Raw genomic sequence first — 11,354 nt, 5'->3', positions numbered from 1 at the left:
TTTTTAGGCCTTGTCGCCCTACAAATTTCGAAAATTTACCATAACCGACTCGAACGGGCAAACCTCAGGTTTTTGCAATCAATTCACCAGACCAGACTCGAACTGCTCTGTCCAGATTTCTAGCCCTAACTTAATTTACGGTAGCCAAAAAGCGCAAGAATAGGGGACTTGAACCCCTAGCTTATCTCAGGATGCCCTGTACCCCACGGTCAAGCCAAACCGAGCTAACCCTACTCGCCGGTGGGTCAACAATGCGCGTCCGCATCGAGAGGAGGGATATAACGTCCGGGCTATCGCTTCTTAACAGACGCCGCTGTCGTCCCTAGACAAATTTAGAATAATTTGAAACAACAATCTACACCCAACACAGGATTAAGATTGAGGACAACCCTCAACAGTTTTAGAGATTCCCCAGTCCTCTTCGGATGTTGCCCGAAACTATCCCTAGTCATCGCTAGGTGAAGGATAGATTCTCTATCCAGCAGGGAGCGTCACCTCCGAGAAAGTTCTTAAGGGTTGCATAACCAATGGGACTTGAACCCACACGATAACCAAATTCCCTATCATTCTAAAGTTCACTTCGCAGTCCAACTGCTTTAATTCTCTTTTCATTCCTTTATTCTCATTACTCAGTACTGTCACTTATACTTCATTATCATTACTTCAACCGGTAAACTTCATCAAAATTTCGCAAAATTAAAAACAGACATTTACCAGTAATTCCAGTGAGTAGACTTTAATTTGACATGCCCAATGTGACACCTTTTGGAAATATATTTCAACAGGCAGTGTCTTACCTTTAAATGCCCCGGGAATGCCTGCTCACTTTCACCACTGATTACCGTCTGCCCGTCCAATTGCCACGGACCCCGGATCTCACCAAAACCCCAACATTCCTCTCTCTCACCGAACGAGAGCCCCAAATGTTAGGGTTCAAAAATATAGGGAAGGAAACACAGGAGGAATGCAAGTAACCACACTGGTCCAAAGGGTAAAGACGATGATTTTAATGAAATGACACGCTGGGAGAATGAGCGGACTCTGTAAGCAGACAGCCCCACAATCTCATCCTCCTAACATCAAAATACAGTTTTATATGCATCAGAGTATATTTAGTGACGCCCCCTCATTGCGTCATCACATACATCAGCTTCAAAACCACAAATGTTCTATTTGACAACTTAAGGCACAATTAAAAGTACACTGGCTTCCATCTTCTCCCCGGTGGTTTCCCGTAAGCCAGCTCAGCTCTCGCATCGTGCATCTACTGCTTCATCAGTCAACTTTCACCTACACCCTAACAGTGTGTGTGTGTATGTCTCTCTTGGCGTGCACAGAGTGTGCATCTGCTCTCTGCACCTTAGTTGACCTCACGTGAGGCAACCAGGCTAAGGCCATCCTGTGTTGTGATGATCTTAACTTCTATGTAAAATGTATAAACTCATTATACAAACCCAGACTCTGGTTTTGGTTTCACTTTTGCAAAAGCACGCCGTTTCCTGTCAGCCTGCAACTCAGTTTTCTCACCCACGGAAGACTATATGTAAGAATATAAAACATTCGAAAACCTTTAAATTTTAGAACAACCTGTAATAAACCTGTTAATATTTGATTATGATAACCCCTGTAATATAAATTATAACTGAACCTGTAATAAAAACTAATATAATACCAATATATTTGAACATCTGAATGCATCTGAATGCAACATCACATGAAATGGTAATGACGATTATAAAATAGCAACAAATAATAGCAGTAAAATATTTCTATTCTCGATACCGCTCTAAGCACTTTTACGGTTTGTCTGTTGGCAACATTAGGAAAAAGACAAATTTCATTAAACTTGGCAGAGAAGCGAAGCATGAGCAAACAAAAATTCAGCTAAATTTTACTTGAACTTAAAATGGTGCATTAGTGAATTAGCCTTGGCAGACCATGTGCTCTTCATGCGGTCTTCTGGTTATAAAAAAATAATTAATTTTAGTTTTTAGTTTGGAAAGTGTTATTTTTTGTATTGTCTAACAGCAATATTAATGAAGTTTATTTATTGGGGCCATTCATGCCACTCAAAGTCAACATACATAATAGAAAATTGTTAAGGAAACATAAAATAAGCAACACAACACTAAACATGAATGAGTTACAATGGGTATTGTGGCATTACAAAGAGATTAAGCTAGTTAAGAAAGATTACCTTAATTTAGGTCACAAAAATAGAAGTTTTAACAGTATTTTGAGGATATGACAAGAAGCTGAAAATGGTAAGATTTTCACTGGGAGTGACCAGAATGGACAGTGTTCGAAATGAGTATTTGAGAGGGACAGAGATTGAGGCAAGGCTGAGATAGTTTACACATACACAGAGAAAGGACCGTGAATATACTGGAAATAGGATATTGAATATGGAGCTAAAGAGGAGGAAAAGAGGAAGCTCATACAGAAGATTCATAGATGTAGTGAAGGAGACAGAGTTTGTGTGACAGCATGCTACGGATGGGGTGAAACGGAGGCAGAGGATCCACTGTGTTGACCCCTAAAGCGAGAAGCCAAAAGAAGGGAAAAAAAGATGTGCTTTGAGCAAGCAAGTTCCATCAGTTGCCAAAAACTTGTTGTCACAGACTGACATCAGTCCACAGCAATCGTAATGGCACAAAAATGGAAACAATCTTTTCTTGTGTGCAAATATTCTCAAACTTGTGACATAAGGCAGTGGAAAAGGTGTTGCATAACCCTGCCTTATTTCCTCAACCTTCACACTGCTGCCCAATAAGTCAATATGAAATTTTCACTTTGGAAAATTACAGAAATACTCGGATGCAGCCAACTCTAATGTGTGAAAAATCTAGGTTTTCAGGCACTTTTCAACAATGGCTACATTTTTTAGGCATACAGACAGGTCAGTATTTCTTCTGCTCAGTTCCTAATGTGCAACAAATCTCCACTCTCACATTCTTTCCACCAATTCCTTCCTCGTTCTGCCTTCTACAAATACCTAATGAAAAACCTTTAACAGAGGCAAAGTCCCTACCCTGTGCTGCTTCTCCCTGGAATCTTCATCAACTAGTCTCATCTGACCGATCTTGACCTTCATTATGCTATGCTGCAAAACTGATGAGTCTTGATCTTTGTTGGTTAATGTTTAGATATCCACAGAGTGCATGCTGAATCCACAACTCCTGTGACACTTTATGATCGATCCGAGTGTTTTGATTATAGCTGTAGAGGTCAGAATGCAGGTTTAGCTTGTCAAAGGTAGAAATATAGTACATACACAGTACACTGGATCTTTAATATCACTGATACCTGTGTGACAGGATATAATGAAGACTGATGTTTGGATCACTGTTTAGATCATCAAAATTCAGGGAGTGGCAATCGGTATAGCAAAAGGTGAAATCTTTTAGCTCTGAACCTGGGAAACACTTTGTTCTGTATTGGAAGCCCAGTTTCGTTAGAAGGAGCCAAGATATCACACAAATAAGACCGGGATGGAAAAACGCAGATGTTTGTAAATTATGACCTAAAGGTTCATAACCACAATTTAAAAAAATAAAGCAGCGATCATCCTAAATGAATTACTCAGAAGATTATTTGCCATGTGATTTAAACTCAAATCATATTTGCTAAGTTCCAACTTCTCACATTTGAGGATTTGATGCTATACTTTTCTGAAACGTCGCTGAAATTGTTTTATACTGCTAGTTGGATAAAACAAACAATTTAGCTGGTATTCTTTCACTATTTTTACAGAATATTTAACAGACAAAAATCTCTCCTTGAAAAAATATTTGATCAATGGATCTTAGCAGCCATTATTTAATATTTGTAGGTGTGATTGAGGCCTGGTCTTGCTATTAAACAGCAGTCCCTAGGATGAATAATCTTAGAGTTCGGGACAAAAGCTCCACCTTTTTGGATAGAAGATTAAAAGCTAAGCTAGAATGAGTAAAGAACAGGATAGTGATCCCAATTATTGACTTGTTCTTCAGCCTTTTTGCAAAAACAGTGTAACATGACCTGCTGACAACACTGTCTTTATGCTTACAGAAAACCCATTTCAGTAGTGGCCTGTCTCCTGCATCCTGGTGTGTTCTCGTTGGTCAATAAGCAAATTCTATATATCCGGAAACCTATGGACTTGCATTACGGGAGCAGCCTTTCTATGTTAATGCAGGAACCATTAGGCCTAATAGGTGTCTTCCCTTATGGCATGATCCCAATATCTACTCAAGGCTCTCAAGGACTTGTTTATACTAAGTATGTTTGTCCAAGATCAGCCTGTCCAATCTCTTCTCACAAAAAAAACTTTCATTTACAAAGGGGACAAGGACTAATATTCATCCTACTTCCTCCCTTTAAACCATATTGCCATGTGTGCACCCTGTGGATGAGGTTATCAACAGAGCAAAACGAAGGGTGATCTACTGCTTATCAATAGGGCTTTTGATAATATCTCTGCAACAACACTGATGACAGTCATATGAGCATGTGGGAGTGCACATGTTTTGGGCAGTAGGCACACACACACAGGCGCACACACACAAATGTACAAACACATTCTGCTGAGCACACTTCCCTCTGAGATTAAAACGACTTAGTGGCTAAAAATGACAGTTTATCAGAAGACACACTATCCGCTGGAAAGAGATTGAAAAAAACAAATCCTCTCTTGCCTTATCTGTCATGACAAAGCAGCAAGGAGGGGGATTTGTAATAAGAGATAGTCATAAAAAAGAAAAAGAAAAAGTGACTATCCAGGAGGAAAAGAGAAGGCAGAGATTAAGAAAAAGAGAAAAAAAACAGAGACAGAAAGGGCGAGGTGGATTGCAAAGCATTATCTAAGAATATCTCACATCATCATCGGCCCAGATGTTACTCCGTATCACTTTGCATGCTTGCTGAGCAAGCTTTCACTTCCACTTCCTCTTTTTCCCTACAATGCCATCTTTCAGCATGGGACAGTAAGTTTAAAGACATTTGGAATGTATGACATTCATTTTCCACGACTAGCTTACAGATCTGATTTTGTAACCACTGCATAAATGGTTTCTTAATGACAGCAAGGTCAGAGAGGGTAATTGGCAATATCCATCACTCTGGGGCTATTTGCTCAGGGCAGGATGTGAACCCATGAGAGGCCTCCTGTCCACTTGTAATAATCCTGTACCACCCAATTCTGGCACAGAACTTCTAGGAAATTGCAACCCAACAGTTGTCGGGGGTTCTACGTTAAATTAGATCTATTTACTCATACACACCGCTCTAAAACAAAAGATTTTCATTAAACCTCCATTAACTGATATTTATACAAACAGTAAGTGTGGATCCTGATAAGATTTTAATTATACTAATGCCAGTATTGACTCTGCTTATAGGTCTGAGTCTTTATTTTATTGATTTGTAATTGGTTTTCTGTGTGTTAGAATAAGCAGGTCTAGACAGGTTTTTTATTAATGACTGTGCAATGACAATAAAGAGTTATCTTATCTTATCTTATTTTATTTTATTTTTTTTGCATCAAAACAGCTGTTTTATTATCTGAGAATTATCTGAGAGTCTCACAACAGTGTAAGAGCTGCATATGAGTCAAGTGCCAAGAGTGTGACACCACTTTATTGCAATGTTTAAGTGCCAGAAAATAATAAAAGGAATTGATAAGCTTGGAGTCATTAGATTCACATCGGTATTCCTAAGGGAAGACTTATAGCTACTAAATGTTCATCAACTGCTCACTGTTCTGTCTGTTTGGGTTGGCACTGGGCAGGGTGTACAATTGTTCATCATAGTTGCTTTGGTTGAAAACCTGCATTTTGCAACTGGCTATACGTGGTGACAATGAAGCAAAACATAAAATCTGGGAGTGTATAAATCAAAACAATGAGATGAATAACACTAAAATGGTCATGTGTCCCTATGTTAATCTGAAAATGCTGATTATAACCTCTTTAATTTGTACAGGTTATATCATTGTGACTTTATAACTGTAAGTGTATTTTGGATGCTGTTTACTGACTTGTCTCAATGAGGATTTCTATTATTAGCCTCTTGGCTTCCCGAAAGGCACTTTGATTGCAGTTAGTTGAGAGTAAAGAATGTTACTCATTCACATTTCACCTCACCTTTTTTTTCACTGACTGGCCATGAATAGGAATGAATGACCTTCCAGTTACCAGGCTCATTTCCCCTAACTAAATTGGTGAATGCAGACCCATCCCAGTACCAAGCCTGCCAGTGCAGGGCACAGTCATCAACACACGCATGAACAATCCATCTGTTTGTTCCATTCATACATGCAAAATGACTGGCAGAAATGCACAAACAAAGCTGCACGTATGCAGGAATTCAAAAAGACAAAGACAGAAATGTGACTGTCCAAAGTCATAATGTCAGATAATGTTTGGGTGGGCAAGACAAGTGCTGTCGCCTACACTGTGAGTTGCTGACACGACACAGAGCAGCCAACTGGATATAGACCCTCCACTCACATGTGGCCTGGCTGGGGCCTTAGGACTTAACTGCTTATAAAATGAAATGAAACAACAGAGGGCAGGAAGTGCTGCTAATAAACCAAATATCCAACCTCTTTTTAAATGTTTGACCAGATAATTAATTGTCTTAAATCTTACGAATAAAATCTTAGAATATTAAATGGTATAATGCATAATTGATATCTATATTCTTACACGTTTATTAACACTTACGTGGTGAGGATTACATTTTGCGTTATTTTCTATTTACTAGTCAATTACACTATTAGACAATAAAGACTGATGTTCATTGTGAAGCAAACAGGCTCTGGGGACTTGGAATCAATTAATTTTGTCTCCTTTTCAACATCTCTCTGATGGCGATGGCTGACCTAGCAAGAGGATAAAATGTCTGGCTGGAAGTAACCTCAGAAATCAATCCCCCTGATGCACTTTCCCCCCCAGCATTTATAAGAATCAAACAGGTGTCTCTTAAGCTTTTTTTTGATGAACATACGTAAGAGTGTGCTGTATGTCCCGACTGTGCTACTTCAAGGAAATAATGATCCGTTATGTTTATGAACTCTCAGCTATCATGCAAGGGCCGGTCTTGTCAACAAAGGTGTTTTCTACAACAGTCAACAAGCCCGCAGAGCAACAATGAACACAAGACCAAACAAAAACACACACTTTGTCCGTTTGTGCCTATGCATGCTGTGATCAAACGTAATTACAAAAAAAAAGAAAAAAAATCAGGGCAAAAATTAAGGAGCTGGTCCAGCTGACATTGTTCTATTCACAGACAGGAATAGAAGCAGAAGAACACACACAAGCCCGGGCTACGTGATATTCTGGGAGGATGGAGAAGCCAGGTTGTGCCACTGCTGGCAGCCTGCGCCTGGATTAATTTGAGCTAACGTCGTCTATTTAAGAGTTTCATTCGCCGCTACTACAAAGCCAAGCGCCTCATCCACTGCACGGTGTAAATTCCAGACACGAGTATGTAATGGCCAAGGTTTATCAGCTCATGCGCGCCATGTTGGAGGGGACTGCTCACATCACAACACACACAGAATACCCTGTTACTCTCCTCTCCTCCAGTCTGTAACCAGTCAGCATCTCTCCACCCGTGCAGTGACGGCCATGCACGGCTGGCTGGCTCCGCTGGAAATTCACCATCGAAGCAACAACAACAACAACAAATAAAGAGACACTTGCTTCGCGCATCAGATCGATGTTACATGATGGATCATCAAAGGCATCCGCGTAAACACGTCTTCCCATTACACCTGTCGCCCCCATTGGAAGTACAGTAGTGTAAGGCGGCCCTCTAGGCATGCAATAGAGGATGATATGACATAACAATGCAGATGTTCAGTAACTCTCAGCCGCTGACTTAAGCCAAAGCAATGCTATTTTCAATTTGCTCTTATCTGTCTTGAAGGATGCTGCGCCTCCTGTGATTACGAGTTGTAACCTCATAGCATATTAATGCAGCTGCACAGTGCTTACACAGTAAGGAATTTCACTATTACAAAACAGCCAGTATTTTGTTAGATATGCATATTTCATCCGCCCTCTCTCAGCCCTCTGTCCCGCTATGTCAGCCCTCGTGTCCGAGGCACAGGATTGATGCTTAAATGTTCCGCCGCTGCACAACCAGCCGCTGGACAAATCACCAAAAGCAGGTCAGCTACAGGAAAACACATCACCAACCGCAGCACACTGAAAATCACGACTTACTCAGTTTACAGATCCCTTTTTGCTTCCCGCCGCAGACGTCTTCCAAACGAGGTGTCGTGTTGTTTATTTTGCGAGCGTCAATTCGGAGCACTCTCACACCCCTTCCTCTCCTCCCCCTTCTCTTCTTCTTTTGGATGGCACCCCTTGTGCTATCGCACTGAGGTGATGCCGAGGGCAGCTTGCGCGCACGGCCCGGCAATTATAAGACACCGATGGCCTCCTCTCGGGCGAAAAAGACGCACAGCGGACTTGGTTCCGCGCTGGGTGGGAATCTCATGGGTTGTGGGGCGTCGTCTGATGCAGGTTGTAGACTAGTCAGGGTACGGGTGTGTGTGTGTGTGAGAGAGAGTCAGAGTGGTATGTGAAGGGGAGTGCAGAGGGGGAAAGGATACGCCTCCCAGCCCCGCGAAGATAAAGGGGGCCCTGGCTGCGCACGTTGACTAAGATAAGGGTCCTTCTCTCCAAAAACGAGGCCCTGCTGGCTCTGCTCCAGCCTCACCATATGACGTGCAAGGAATCTGCTTCAGCGGTGCTTCAAAAGTACGTACAGCCTGAGGCTGGGACCACATCCAGGATTTCTACTAAAAGAGAGAGCGCCATTCTTTCCAGTTTTACTGTTTCTCCGTCCACTCCATCTAGTGGTGAAAAAGCTGAGTGTCAAGACTCCTTGAGATTTGTTGCACGAGGAATCGCAGACTGGAGGGTGAATGCTTTCACTGCCTCAAGGAGCGGGTGTGAAATGGGATTTCGTCGCCATCTATCTGCTGTTTCTTTATCAAGTCAGAAACACTCGGAGGAATCAGTGTAAACTTAAGCTGTTTGCTCAGTTTCACTCATTTACATTTTATTTCTCCAATTATTTGACATCTGCATCCTTAAATCATCCAAAACATGTTGCACCTGCACACAGTATACAGTAGGTGGTGCTAGACTTCCAGACATGTTGTCTTGTCCTTTCAAGTTTGCTTTCTCATAGGTTTATGGTCTGCAAATTCATTTGAGGTGGTTAGGCCATAAATGTTTGTGTGAAAAAAGTAAACGAGATATGGGTGTCTACATTATTCTGTATTTTCATCTGTTTTAGGATAGATCTCTTTTCAGGAAGCTTAATCAATCCTTTTACACAGGCGAGAAGAACAGACACAAAATCACCTGTGCCTCTGTTAGCTTATTGATACCGCATTGAGACCTTGTATTATAATAATAATACGCTGTTATAATGTATTATAATAATACATTGTTAATTTTGGCTACAGACAGTTTGCTACTGCCCACCACATTTCATCAAGTAACCAAAATTGTAGAGTGTTTAAGAAAAAACAAGGGCAGAAAAATGTGCTTGTCAAAAGACATCTGTTTGTCTAAATGGAAACTGGGTTAAATTTAATTGGAAAGCAAAAAGGTGAAAGGTTAGAGTACACAGTGGGCTATTTTAACTTAATGCAGCTGATGTGGGGGACAGAGAAAAAGTTGCTGCCCACTCTTTAATGTCTGTACAGCAACGGAAAAAAAAGAACAAAAATAAAGATGCTTCCTTAAAAACATGCAATATTTTTAATACTAAGTTAAACCAGGAAAGTATAAATGTGGCTGGTTATTTTAGGCAGATCCACCACTGTGATCAAATTGGTGGTGCTGCGATGTCAGGCTGATGCATTTCCGAGTTCACTCCTTAGAATTTTTCAAGGTGCAAAAACTGTAGAAGAGTGACTCGGAAGGAGATCAGATTGTCTAGCTATTGTCTAGGGACTCAGATTAATGTCTAGAAATAGGAAAGTGGCTAAGCATTTTTTTTTTTCTTTTTTTGAGCCTGTGAGAGAGAATAAAAAGGAAGCACTAAAACCGGTTTCGGAGAAACAAACACCTCCGTTTCTCTGTCTCTTGCTCATTTCATGCACTTCACGTCTCCCGTCTTTCACACCCTCTAGCAGTTTTACACGTATGCACAAAGCAGAAAGCAGGCAACATACAAACACAACTATATGCAGGAAGGAGGGAGGGTGAAAAAGAAACTCAGCCTCCCATGTGGTATGTGTGTGTCTGTCATGACATCATGATAAACACTGCTGACAGATAAGGGTCAGGCCTGTTTTGGTGCTGACATCTCTAAAAAAAAAATTCTCTCCCTGACAAACAGAAACAACAAAGGGAGGGAGCCGGCTCAGTCGCAGTTTGATAGCGTTTTGGGAGTTTCACTCACAAAATATCTCAGTTTGATCGTGATACGAAACCATACAGGCAAATGTGTGTTTTTGTGTTCTTATGGGCCTACACCCTGAGAGCTTTCTCATGTGTTTACATGTGTGCATGTGACTTGTGTCATTGTGCATGCAGTGTGACTTGGAGCCCTCACAGCCCTCGAGGCCAGCTCAACACTTGGCTTCTTATCTCTCTTTCAGAACCTCGGTCATGAATAAACATTACTGAAAAAAGAAATGATCCAAAATGAAAATAACTGAGTGGAATTTGGAAAAGCCAGGTTCAATCCACAGCAGGGGAGGAGTGCTGAGAAAGTGAATGGATAAGCGAATGAGTGCTGAGAGAGGGAGACACTGAAGTGTTTCCTCCATCCTGGAATACCCTCGGTGTACTGGCTCCAGAAAAATAGCAAAATCTTTCACTTCTTCCTCCTCTCTTCTCTTTTTTGCTTCGTCTGCTCTGGACTCCATCTCTGTCTTTCACTGTATGCTTTAAAATACCAATCGTGCCTCTGTGGGCTACTCTAGATTGTTTTGTATTCTCCTATGCTGTTGTGCCAGTGTGTGTGGGTGTGTGTAGGAGCCGGAGAATTTTTGTCTTTTATGTTGTTGCTCTGGCTTATAATGAGCTGTTTCACTGAAATACACAAAACGATAATGTTTCTTTTGAACCCCACCCCCCATTCACACACACACACACACACCTTTCATTTTTACCTCACCTCTGTCTTATTTCCTCTTTTTCTTCCATTTTTGTCATTCCTCTTCACATCCTTTCTTCTCTCTTGTCTCACTTTCTTTCTTTTTTACTTCTCTTTGTACTTCTCTCCAGAATACTGCTGTTAGATCAGACATGAATAATTAAAGACCAGCTTTTTGGTGTCCAAATCAGTAAATCTGTTTTTAATATCATCCTTAACACTTTGGCTGTGTTTTTGAATAT

At 41.0% G+C, this 11,354-nt stretch overlaps 1 protein-coding gene across 2 annotated transcripts in view; it reads right to left on the bottom strand.

Annotated features, from left to right (window-relative positions):
* Positions 1-9,153, bottom strand: part of palm1b (paralemmin 1b) — a 27,329-nt gene extending 18,176 nt beyond the window's left edge. Inside the window, exon 1 of one of the 2 annotated variants that reach the window (XM_039603320.1) lies at positions 8,214-9,153. The gene's annotated coding sequence lies outside the window, so the exon portion shown is untranslated. The remainder of the gene's footprint in view (positions 1-8,213) is intronic. The other variant, XM_031737061.2, reaches the window with a different exon arrangement.
* Positions 9,154-11,354: the final 2,201 nt, after the last annotated feature.

This window comes from Oreochromis aureus, linkage group 19 (assembly GCF_013358895.1).
Source record: "Oreochromis aureus strain Israel breed Guangdong linkage group 19, ZZ_aureus, whole genome shotgun sequence".
NCBI lineage: Eukaryota > Metazoa > Chordata > Actinopteri > Cichliformes > Cichlidae > Oreochromis > Oreochromis aureus.
Note: the sequence above shows the minus strand (reverse complement) of the source record. Positions and strands in the feature narration are given on the sequence as shown.